Source organism: Suricata suricatta, chromosome 9, assembly GCF_006229205.1.
Source record: "Suricata suricatta isolate VVHF042 chromosome 9, meerkat_22Aug2017_6uvM2_HiC, whole genome shotgun sequence".
In the NCBI taxonomy this organism is placed as follows: domain Eukaryota; kingdom Metazoa; phylum Chordata; class Mammalia; order Carnivora; family Herpestidae; genus Suricata; species Suricata suricatta.
Window position 1 is genome coordinate 112,426,689 of NC_043708.1, and position 11,374 is coordinate 112,438,062.

Genomic DNA, 11,374 nt, shown 5'->3' on the forward strand with positions numbered 1-11,374 from the left:
TTGGCTTGTTTCTTGGTGTAGTCCTAAGAAGGAAAACAGGCAGACAAACACAGAGGGAATAGTAACACACAAATGCACAGACAAATCAAACAAACACACACATTAAAAGGGCGAAAGAAAATAAAGAGAATGGGGAGGAAAGAGATGAAAAGAGGAGAAGAAGAAAAGAAAAAGAAAAAAAAAATAAAGGAGGTCAGAGACAACAAAGGACAGTGGACTGTTTAAAAGTGTATGACCAGTTGAGGGGAGAGGTAGGGATAAGATATAGGAGAATATATCTGGATTGCAAGAAGGTAAAAAAAAAAAAAAAAAGGGAATGTAGAAAGGAAAATGAGTAAAAATTTTAAAAAATTTAAGTAAAATAAAAGTAATAATAATAAAAAATACATACGGAAAAAGGCGAAAAGAAAAAAAATGAAAAAAATTATAAAAAAAGCAAAAACAACAACAACAACAACAAAAAACAGCAGCTCCCCCTCGAGGATAGGCGTGGTTTGATGTGGTAGGTCCCGAAGGCTGCTCTCAGAGGCTCTGCCTTGGTGTCTGCAGGGATCAGATAGGTGGCAATCCAAGCTCTGCTGAACTAAGAACTGTAAGCCACTCTAATGAGTCCGATCTACTTTTGCCGCGGTTGAGCTGAGTTGTATTTTCCAGGCCTGCCTCGGTTCAAAGTTCTAGTCCATGCAATTTTTATGCTACCACAGATGAGATGTTTTTTGCTTTGGTGGCTGGCTTCTTAGGGGGAGGAATCGGTTTGTCTTGGCTCAGGCTGGGCTTTTGGCTGCCCCTGCCTGAGGCAAGATGTGCAGCAAGAGGTGAAGTGCGAGCCTACAGTCACAGACCCATCTCCCAGCGGGGATCCCATTAGCTTTGCGGGAGGAATGAGTGCGCAGCTGTTGCCAGAGGCTGCGCTGGGAGCTGCTGGAAATGAGCTGGGAGCTCCTGCAGCCTGCATGCGCACCCATGTCTCCACCGCCGCCAACTCCCTGCCGGGATTGCGTAGGGGTGAGGGCTATTTTTTCCCTGTTGGCACCCAGGATTCAGGTTTCACGTGGCCAATGCTGGGGGCGAGATGCGCCGTGGAAATGAGGTGCGTGCTCCCACTCCCAAAACCGAGGTCAAAGTGAGCGCCCCTGGCACTGCCGCTGTAGGGGTCACAGACTCCTCGTCAAGATGGCGCAGGGCTGGAAGCTGTTCCTTCCCTTGCGCCACCTGGGTTTGGGATTTGGGCTACCCAGCAGTTATCTATGGAGTGAGCTTCTCTCTTCAAGCGCAGTTAAGCGTTCTTTACCTCTTCCCCAGAGACAGTACTATGAGTGTGTTCAGTCTTTCTGTCTCTTCCCTTTGTCTCTCCGGCTCCACGCGCTTGCCCCGTGTTGAGCTGGGGTTCCCACCTCCCCTGCCCGTCTCGGGCTGGCCCATTTTCCAATCTCCCCAGTTCGCACTCGCTCACTCAGGTATCCTTCAGGTTCTCTTCCTTCTGGAGTCCATATTTTCTCCTTCCGCTCTTGCAGATGAGGGTAATGTCTTTCTCAGTTCGATCCATGGGGCAGACGAAGTTTACCGAGCTCCCTTCCTCTCCGCCATCTTGGCTCCTCCCTGATTACAGCTTTGTAGTAGAGGCTGAAGTCTGGGATTGTGATGCCTACTGCTTTGATTTTCTTTTACAACATTACTGTGGCTATTTGGGGTATTTTGTGGTTCCATACAAATTTGAGGATGGCTTGTTCTAGCTCTGTGAAGAATGCCAGTGCAATTTTGATTGGGATGCATTGAATTTTTTGATTGCTTTGGGTAGTATTGACATTTTAACAATATTTATTTTACAATCCATGAGCATGGGATGTTTTCCATTTCTTTGTGTCTTCTACAGTTTCTTTCATAAACTTTCTATAGCTTTTATTGTACATATCTTTTACATCTTTGGTTAGGTTTATTCTTTGGTATTTTATGGATTTTGGTGCAGTTGTAAATGGGATCAGCTTCTTTATCTCTCTTTTTGTTGCTTCATTATCAGTGTATAAAAATGCAACCAATTTCTGTACATTGATTTTGTACCCTGTGACTTTGCTGAATTCATGTATCAGTTCTAACAGGTTTTCCATGTGGAGTATCATGTCTGTGAAAAGTGAAAGTAAGACTTCATCTTTGCCAATTTTGATGTCTTTTATTTTATTTTGTTGTCTGCTGATGCTAGGACTTTTAACTCTATGTTAAACAACAGTGGTGAGAGTGGATATCCTTGTTGTATTCTTGATCTCAGGGGGAAAGCTCTCAGTTTTTCTGCATTGAGGATGATATTAGCTGTGGGCTTTTCATATGCAGCTTTCATGATATTTAAGTTTGTTGCTTCTGTTCCAACTTTCTTGAGGGTTTTATTAAGAAAGGATGCTGTATTTTGTCAAGTGCTTTTTCTGCATCTGTTGATCAGACCATATGGTTTTTTAATCTTTTTTTTTGTTAATGTAATGTATCACATTGATTGACTTATGAATATTGAACCAGTCCTGCAGGCCAGGAATGAATCCTACTTGATTATAAATAATTCTTTTTATATCCTGTTGATTTTGATTTGCTACTATCTTGTTGAGAATTCTTGCATTTATGTTCATCAGGGATATTGACTGTAGTTCTCCCTTTTAGTTGGGTCTCTGTCTGGTTTGGGAATCAAAGTGATGCTGGCTTCATAGAATGAATCTGAAAGTTTTCCTTCCATTTCAATTTTTTGGAACAGCTGCAGAAAGATAGGTATTAAACACTGCTTTAAATGTCTGGTAGAACTCCCCTAGGAGGCCATCTGGTCCAGGACTCTTATTTGTTGGGAGATTTTTGATGACTGATTCCATTTCTTCTCTAGTTATAGGTCTCTTCAAATTTTCTATTTCTTTGCATTTGAATTTTGGTAGTGTGTGGGTATCAGAAATTTGTCCATTTCTTCCAGGTTGTCCAGTTTGTTGTCATATAATTTTTCATAGTATTCCCTGATAATTGCTTGTATTTCTGAGGATTGGTTGTAGTAAATCCATTTTTATTCATGATTTTTACCTATTTGGGTCTTCTCTCTTTTCTCTTTGAGAAACCTGGCTAGAGCTTTCTCAATTTTGTTTATTTAAAAAAATAAATAGCTCTTTGTTTCATTCATCTATTCTACTGTTTTTTTTTTTTTGGTTTGTTTTTTGTTTTTGTTTTTGTTTTTTTGGATTCTATAGTATTTATTTCTGCTCTGATCTTTATTGTTTCTCTTCTTCTGCTGGGTTTTGTGTATCTTTACTGTTCTGCTTCCAGTTCCTTTAGATGCACTGTTAGATTTTGTATGTGGGATTTTTCTTGTTCCTTGAGATAGGCCTGCATTGCAATGTGTTTTCCTCTCAGGACTGCCTTTGGTGCATACCAAAGGGTTTGGATTGTTAACGTTTTCATTTTCATTTGTTTCCACATATTTTGAAATTTCTTCTTTAATTGCATGGTTGACCCATTTGTTTTTTTAGTAGGATGTTCTTTAACCTCCATGCATTTGGTTTTCCAAGCTTTTTCCTGTGGTTGATTTCAAGTCTTATAGCATTGTGATCTGAAATATGCAGTTCTTTTATATTTATTGAGGGCTGTTTTGTGACCCAGTTTGTGATTTATCTTGGAGAATGTTCCATGTGCACTTGAGAAGTATGTGTATTCTGTTGTTTTAGGATGAAAACTTCTAAATATATCTGTCAAGTTCATCTGGTCCAGTGCATTATTCAGAGCCATTGTTTCTTTACTGATTTTTGTCTAGATGATCTATCCATTGCTCTAAGTGGAGTATTAATATCCCCGGCAGTTACCACATTCTTACCAATAAGATTGCTTGTGTTTGTGATTAGTATTTTGTATATTTAGGTGCTCCTGAATTCTATGCATTGACATTTACAATTGTTAGCTCTTTCTGATGGATAGACCCCATGATTATCATATATTGCCCTACTTCATCTGTTGTTACAGCCTTTACTTTAAAGTCTAGTTTGTCTAAGTATGGCTACTCCAGCTTTCTTTTGATTTCCAGTAGCATGATAGATATTTCTCCATCCCCTCACTTTGAATCTGAAGGTGTCCTCAAGTCTAAAATGGGTCTCTTATAGACAGCAAATAGATGGGTCTTGGTTTTTTTTTTTATCCATCTGATACCCTATATCTTTTGGTTGGAGGATTTAGTCCATTTACATTTGGTATTATTGAAAGATATGGGGTTTAGTGTCATTGTGCTATTTGTAGATTTGATGCTTGTAGTGAGGTCTCTGGGACTTTGTAGTCCTTGGAACATTTCACTCACAGAGTCCCTGTTAGGTTCTCTTGTAGGGCTGGTTTAGTGGTGATGAACTTCCATCAGTTTTTGTTTGGGAAAACCTTTATCTCTCCTTCTATTCTGAATGACAGTTTTGCTGGATAAAGGATTATTGGTTGCATATTTTTACTGTTCATCACATTGAATATTTCCTGCCTTCCTTTCTGGCCTTCCAAGTTTCAGTAGATAAGTCTGCTACTACCCTTAAGTATCTATCTTTGTATGTTAACGCCCGTTTGTCCCTAGATGCTTTCAGAATTCTCTCTTTATCCTTGTATTTTGCCAGTTTTACAATGTATGTCATGCAGATCAAGTTACGCCTGAAGGGAGTTTCTGTGCCTTTTGGATTTCAGTGTCTGTTTCCTTCCCCAGATTGGGGAAGATCTCTGCCATGATTTGTACAAGTACCCATTCAGCCCCTTTTTCTCTCTTCTTCTTCTTGGAATTCCTAGGATACAGATATTGTTCCATTTGATTGAATCACTTAGTTCTCTAATTCTCCCCTCGTGATCTAGGATTTTTTTTATGTCTTTTTTTCTCACTTTCCTCTTTTTCCATAATTTTATCTTATAATTTACTTATTCTCCCTTTTGTCTCTTCAGTCTGTGCTGTGGCCACCTCCATTTTATTTTGCACCTCATTTATAGTATTTTTTAATTCATCATTATTATTATTTAGTTCTTTGATCTCTGCAGTGGTAGATTCTCTGTAGTGTTCTATACTTTTTTCAAGCCCAGCAATTAACTTATAACTGTTTTTCTAAATTTTTATTCATTTATATTGCTTACATCTGTTTTGATCAATTCTTTAACTGCCATTTCTTCCTGGAATGTCTTTTGGGGAGAATTCATCTGTTTCATCATTTTGGTCAGTTTTCTGTCCCGTATGTGTTTTAAAAGCGTGTTATGTGCTCTGCACCTGTGAGAACCACTATATTAAAAGGGGGTCATACACTGGCCCTTCAGGAGGTGTTTCTTAGAGAGTGTTCCTTACTCTCTGTTGTGACTTTGGTTATTTCATTTCCCTACTTGTAGTGATATTTTGGACCTTCCACCAGTAGTGCTTTGATTTGTTTCTTGAAGTAGCCCTGGAAAGGAAAACAAACAGACAAACAGAAAACACAAACACACAAACAGATTTAAAAAGAAGAAAAATAAAAACAACCCAAAGCAAAAAACCACAAACACCAGCTACAAGTAAAGAACAGGGTGGAGGTGGTGCTGATGGAAGATCACATACAAAGAGAGAAATGACAGGGGTGGGGAAAGAAAGCAATAAACATACCAGGCAGAGAGACTTAGTCCAGAGAGAGAGAAAGGAAAATAAAGAAGGAGGTGGGGGAAAAAGAAAAGAAGATCAGGTTACCCAGACAGAGAAACTGTATGGCTTAATTATTCCAGAGAGAGAGAAAGGAAAGAAGGAGGTTAGAAAACGTATCAAGAGAATGGATCAAATATATCTGCTCAAACAAACCCAACAACCAGAGTAACCAGACTAGAGAAGAGAAAAGATAAGGAGAAAGGGAAGCATATATGCATATATATATCAAACAAGAACCGTCCAAGAATTAATCCAGGCAATGTAGCAGTGCTGGTCCAGAGGAGGGGCTGTCTGGTTCTTCATGGTCTATCCTGCTCTGGTAGATATGCAGTTACCAGGCACAGAGGAGCTTGGTTTAGTGTAGGCAGGTCCCACTTCCACTGTGGGTCCCCACAGTCTGATCCCTGAGGCCCCACCTTCGTCGTGGTAGGGAGAAAAATGGCGATCTTTCAGTCTCTCCTCCACCAACCCGGTGCCCCAAACCACTCTTTTCAAGCCATCCTCACTGTACCACGGGTGCAGATGAGGCAATCTGTCTTGCTCAGCCAACTCCCGTGCCCCAGTGGTTGGTTGGGATTCAAATTCCTGTTCCATGCATCCTGGTACTGGGGAAGTGTAGGTTCGTGTCACCCAATATGTGGTCCCTGGACAGTCTTTGTCCTGTCCTGCAGCACTCCATGGAGGGGGGGATCCCTTTCTCCTACTGTGCACTGTGCCCCTGACCTAGCCATCGAGCCCCGCGGTGGTGGGTGCAGACAGGCTTTGCCTGTGTTTTGTTGATTTTGAAGGGAGTTCTTTGTGTCTCCTGGATTTGGATGTCTGATTCCTTTCTCAGATTAGGAACTTTCTCAGCTGTAATTTGTTCAAGTAAACTTTCTGCCTCTTTCTGTCTCTCTTCTTTTTCTAGAACTCCTATAATAATGGATATTATTTCATTTTATTGAATTACTTAGGTCTCTACTTCTCCCCTTGTGGCCTAGTAATTTCTTATCCCTCTTTTTCTCATTTTTCTTTTTCTTCATTATTTTCCATAATTATATCTTCTATTTCACCTATTCTCCCCTCTGCTTCTTCCATCCTTCCTGTCACTGCATCTAATTTATTTTGTATCTCATTACAGCCTTTCTTAATTCATCATGACTATTTTTTAGGTTCTCGATCTCTGCAGCAATAGATTCTCTGCTGTCCTCTATGCTTTTTCAAGCCCAGCTATTAGTCTTATGATGATTATTTTAATGAGTTTTTTTTAATGTTTCATTTTGAGAGACAGAGCAAAAGCAGGGGAGGTACAGAAAGAGAGGGAGACATAGAATCTGAAGCAAGCTTCAAGCTCTGAGCTGTTAGCATAGAGTCTGATGTAGGGCTCAAACTCATGAACTGTGAGGTCATGACCTGAGCCAAAGTCAGACATCTGACTGAGCCACCGAGGTGCCACAATGACTATTATTTTATTTATTAAATTTTTTTTAACGTTTATTCATTTTTGAGGCAGAGAGACAGTGTGAGCAGGGGAGGGACAGAGAGAGGGAGACACATAATCCAAAGCAGGCTCTAGACCCAGATCTGTCAGCACAGAGCCTGACTTGGGGCTTGAACTCACAGACTGTGAGATCATGACCTGAGCTGAACGTGGATGCTTAACTGACTCAGCCTGAGCCACTCATGTGCCCCATGACTATTATTTTAAATTCATGTTCAGATAATATTGTTTATATCGGTTTTGAGCAATTCTCTGGCTCTCTTTTCTTCTTGGAATTTATTTTGATGAGAATTCTTTCCTTTTGTGGTTGTGCTGGTCTGGATGAGAGGCTCTCTTGTTGGGTTAGTGTCAGTCTCAGTTCAGTAGATAAGCAGTTATCAGCCATGGAGGGGAGGGCTTTGATATAAGCAGATCCTGCCTTCACTGGGGTTGCTGTCCTCTTCCCTAAAGCCCCACTGTATTGGTGATAAGGAGAAAAGCGGTGACAGCCAATTCTCTTCTCCAGACCAGGTGTCTCAAACCATGCTGTTCAGGTGCCCCTCACAGGGTTGTGCAGGTTGGCTGGCTTGTCCTGCTCCACAGTCTCCTGCAATGCCTAGGCGCTGGCCTGGGATTCAAAACCCTATGTCTTAAAGAATCCTGCTCCGCAGGGACCGGTTCTGGAATAGTGTCCCTTGGCATAGCAAAGGGCCTCTGGCTGGTGCCTGCAGCGTCTTTTGTCCTTGGAGGAGCGATATACCCTCTTCCCACAATACTCAAGGGAAGGGACTGTTCTCTCCCAGTGACCCCTGAGATTGGTACCATGCCCCAGGGCTGGTTCTCTTCCCCCAAAGCGTGCACACACATGGTCCAGAGAAAGTCTGTAACACTGATAACTCTGATCTTTAACTTCTAAGGCTGTTAGTAAAGTAGAAACTGACTCTCTTGGTATTTCTTGTTCCCTAGTCTGTGGTCCGTAGAGGTTTTTCTCTTGTCTAAATACAATCTCACACTTCCATAGCCTCTCTTTCTCAGCCTTTTGTCTCTCCACCAAAGGGGTTCCCATCCTCTTTGCCTATGCCATCTGTTTTATCTCTCCCAATTTGCAAATATGCAGCTCTGTCCCCCCAACTTGTCCCTTGCCACCTGTGGAGATTTTTCTGTCACTCTGTAGCCTATATTCCTGGTATTCCAAGTGTTCTGACCTCAGTACTGCTTTGTTTGAGGGACAAGGGAAATTTTGGTCCCCCCTACTTCTCCACCATGTTGACTGTCCTAAGCCCTTTCACTTGCAGTCTGCATGTATTTTTAGGTCTCAAATGAGCTTCTGTAGGAAGCATATAGATGGTTCTTGCATTTTTATTCATTTTGTTACATTATTTTTTGATAGGACTGTTTAGTCTATTTACATTCAGAGTAGTTAATGATAGGTATGTACTTCTTACCATTTTAAAAATTGTGGGGTTTTTTTGTAGTTCTTTTCTGTTCCTTTCTTTCTTTGCTGTCTTTTCTCACAGTTTGCTGGCTTTTTAAAAAAATGATTTTTTTTTTTTTTTGTAATTTACATCCAAGTTAATAGATGGTGCAACAATGATTTCAGGAGTAGGCCCCTTAATAGTTTAGCCCATCTCCCTCCCACAATCCCTCCAGCAACTCTCTATTTGTTCTCTATATTTAAGAGTCTCTTATGCTTTGTCCCTTTCCCTGTTTTTATATTATTTTTGCTTCCCTTCCTTTATGTTGATCTATTTTTATATCTTAAAGTCTTCTCTATGAGTGAATCATGATACTTGTCTTTTTCTGACTGATTTTGCTTAACATAATACCCTCCAGTTCCATCCACATAGTTGCAAACAGCAAGATTTCATTCTTTTTGATTGCCGATTGTGTATACACACACACACACACACACACACACACATACACACACACACACACACACACACCCCTCATCATCTTTATCCATTCATCCATCGATTGGACATTTGGGCTCTTTCCATACTTTGGCTATTGTTGATAGTGCTGCTATAAACATTGGGGTGCATGTGCCCCTTTGAAACTTGCTGGCTTTCTTTAGTGATGTATGTGAAATCTGTTTTCTTTATTTTTTCATGTCTATTACTAGTTTTTTGATTTGTGGTCACCATTAAGTTTATATGTAATAATTGTGCATATAACAGTATATATTATGTTGGTAGTTGCTTAAGTTTGAATTTGTTCTAAAAGCACTAAATTTTTACTCCTCTTCTTCCCCATGTTTTAGGTTTATGGCATCATACTTTAGATCCTTGTGGATCCCTTGACTGATTTTTATGGATATTTTTAATTTTCTGGTTTATACTTTTCTTACCCTGTTTCTAATCTTTCCCTTCTACTCAAAAAGTACATTTTCTCTTTCTTATAAGATTCTTTTCATGGTTATGAATTCCTTTAACTTTTGTTTGTCTGGGAAACTCTTTATCTCCCTTTGTGCTCTGAATGTGAGTATTGCTAGATAGAGTATTCTTAGTTGTAGCTTTTTTCTTTCATCATGTTGACTATGTCATGCCACTCCCTTTTGGCCTGCAGGTTTCTTCTGAAAAATCAGCTGGCAGCTTTATGGGGTTTCCTTTGTGTGTAAGTGTTATTTTTTTTTTCCTTGCTGGTTTTAAAATTATCTCTTTATCAGCATCTTTTGTCATTTTAATTACTCTGTGTCTTCATGTGAACTTCCTTTGTTGATTTTGTTGGTGGCTCTCTGTGCTTCTGGATCTGGATTTTTGTTTTCTTCCCTAGATGTGGGAGGTTTATAGCTATTACTTATTCAGATAACTTTTTTGCACCCTCTTCAATCTCTCCTCCTTCTATGATCCCTGTAATGCAAATGTTATGCTTGATGGTGTCGCTGATTTCCCTTTATCTGTTCTGATTCTTCATTAATTTTTTTCTCTTTTCCATTTAGATTGGTTCCTTTCCATTACTTTGTCTTCCAGGCCACTGCTTTTTAACACTATTCTCTCTAGTGTATTTTTAATTTCAGTTTTGATTTCTTCATGTCTTTTTTTTTTCTGTGTCTTTGTTGAGGGTCTCACTGAAGTCCTCCACTCTTTTCTGAAGTCCAGTGTGTATCTTTATGACCATTACTTTAAAGTCTCCCCAGCAATCAAACAACAAAAGGAAATAAGGCATCAGAATTGGCAAAGAAGAAGTCAAACTTTCACTTTTCCCAGATGACATGATACTCTACACGGAAAACCCAATCGACTCCACCAGAAGCCTTCCAGAACTGATCCATGAATTCAGTAAAGTTGCAGGGTATAAAATCAATGTACAGAAATCAGTTGCATTCCTAAACACCAATCATGAAGCAGTGGAAAGAGAAATCAAGAAACTGATCCTGTCACAATTGCACGAAAAACCATAAAATACCTAGAAATAAACCTAACCAAGGATGTAAAAGACCTATATGATGAAAACTATAGAAAACTTATGAAAGAGATTGAAGAAGACACCAAGAAATGGAAAAACATTCCATGATCATGGATTGGAAGAATAACCATTGTGAAAATGTCATTACTACCCAAAGCAATATACACATTCAATGCAATCCCCATCAAAATTGCACCAGAATTCTTCTCAAAGCTAGAACAAACTGTCCTCAAATTTGTATGGAACCACACAAGACCCCGAATAGCCAAAGTAATATTAAAGAAGAAAACCAAAATGGAGGCATCACAATCCCAGACTTTAGCCTCTACTGCAAAGCTGTCATCATCAAGACAGTATGGTATTGGCACAAAAACAGACACATAGACCAATGGAATAGAACAGAGAACCCAGAACTGGGCCCACAAATGTACGGCCAATTAATTTTTAACAAACAGGAAAGAGTATCTGCTGGAAAAAAGACTGCCTCTTTAGCAGGTGGTGCTGGGAGAACTGGACAGCAACATGCAGAAGAATGAAACTAGACCACTTTCTTACACCATACACAAAAATTAACTCAAAATGGCTGAAGGACCTGAATGTGAGACAGGACCCTTGAGGAGAAAGTAGGAAACAACCTCCTTGACCTCAACCGCAGCCATTTCCTACTTGACACATCCCCAAAGGCAAGCGAAATGAAAGCAAAACTGAACTCTTGGGACCTCATCAAGATAAAAAGCTTCTGCAAGGCAAAGGAAACAATCAAAACTAATAGGCAACTGATGGAATGGGAAAAGATAGTTGCAAATGACATATCAGATAAAGGGCTAGTATCCAAAATCTACAAGGAACTCACCAAACTCCACACCCCAAAA

The 11,374-nt window shown here is 39.9% G+C and overlaps 1 protein-coding gene across 3 annotated transcripts in view; it reads left to right on the top strand.

Annotated features, from left to right (window-relative positions):
* The window catches only part of SCAPER (S-phase cyclin A associated protein in the ER), a 515,685-nt gene that overhangs the window by 11,585 nt on the left and 492,726 nt on the right, over nt 1-11,374 (top strand). The gene's annotated exons all lie outside the window — the stretch shown is intronic.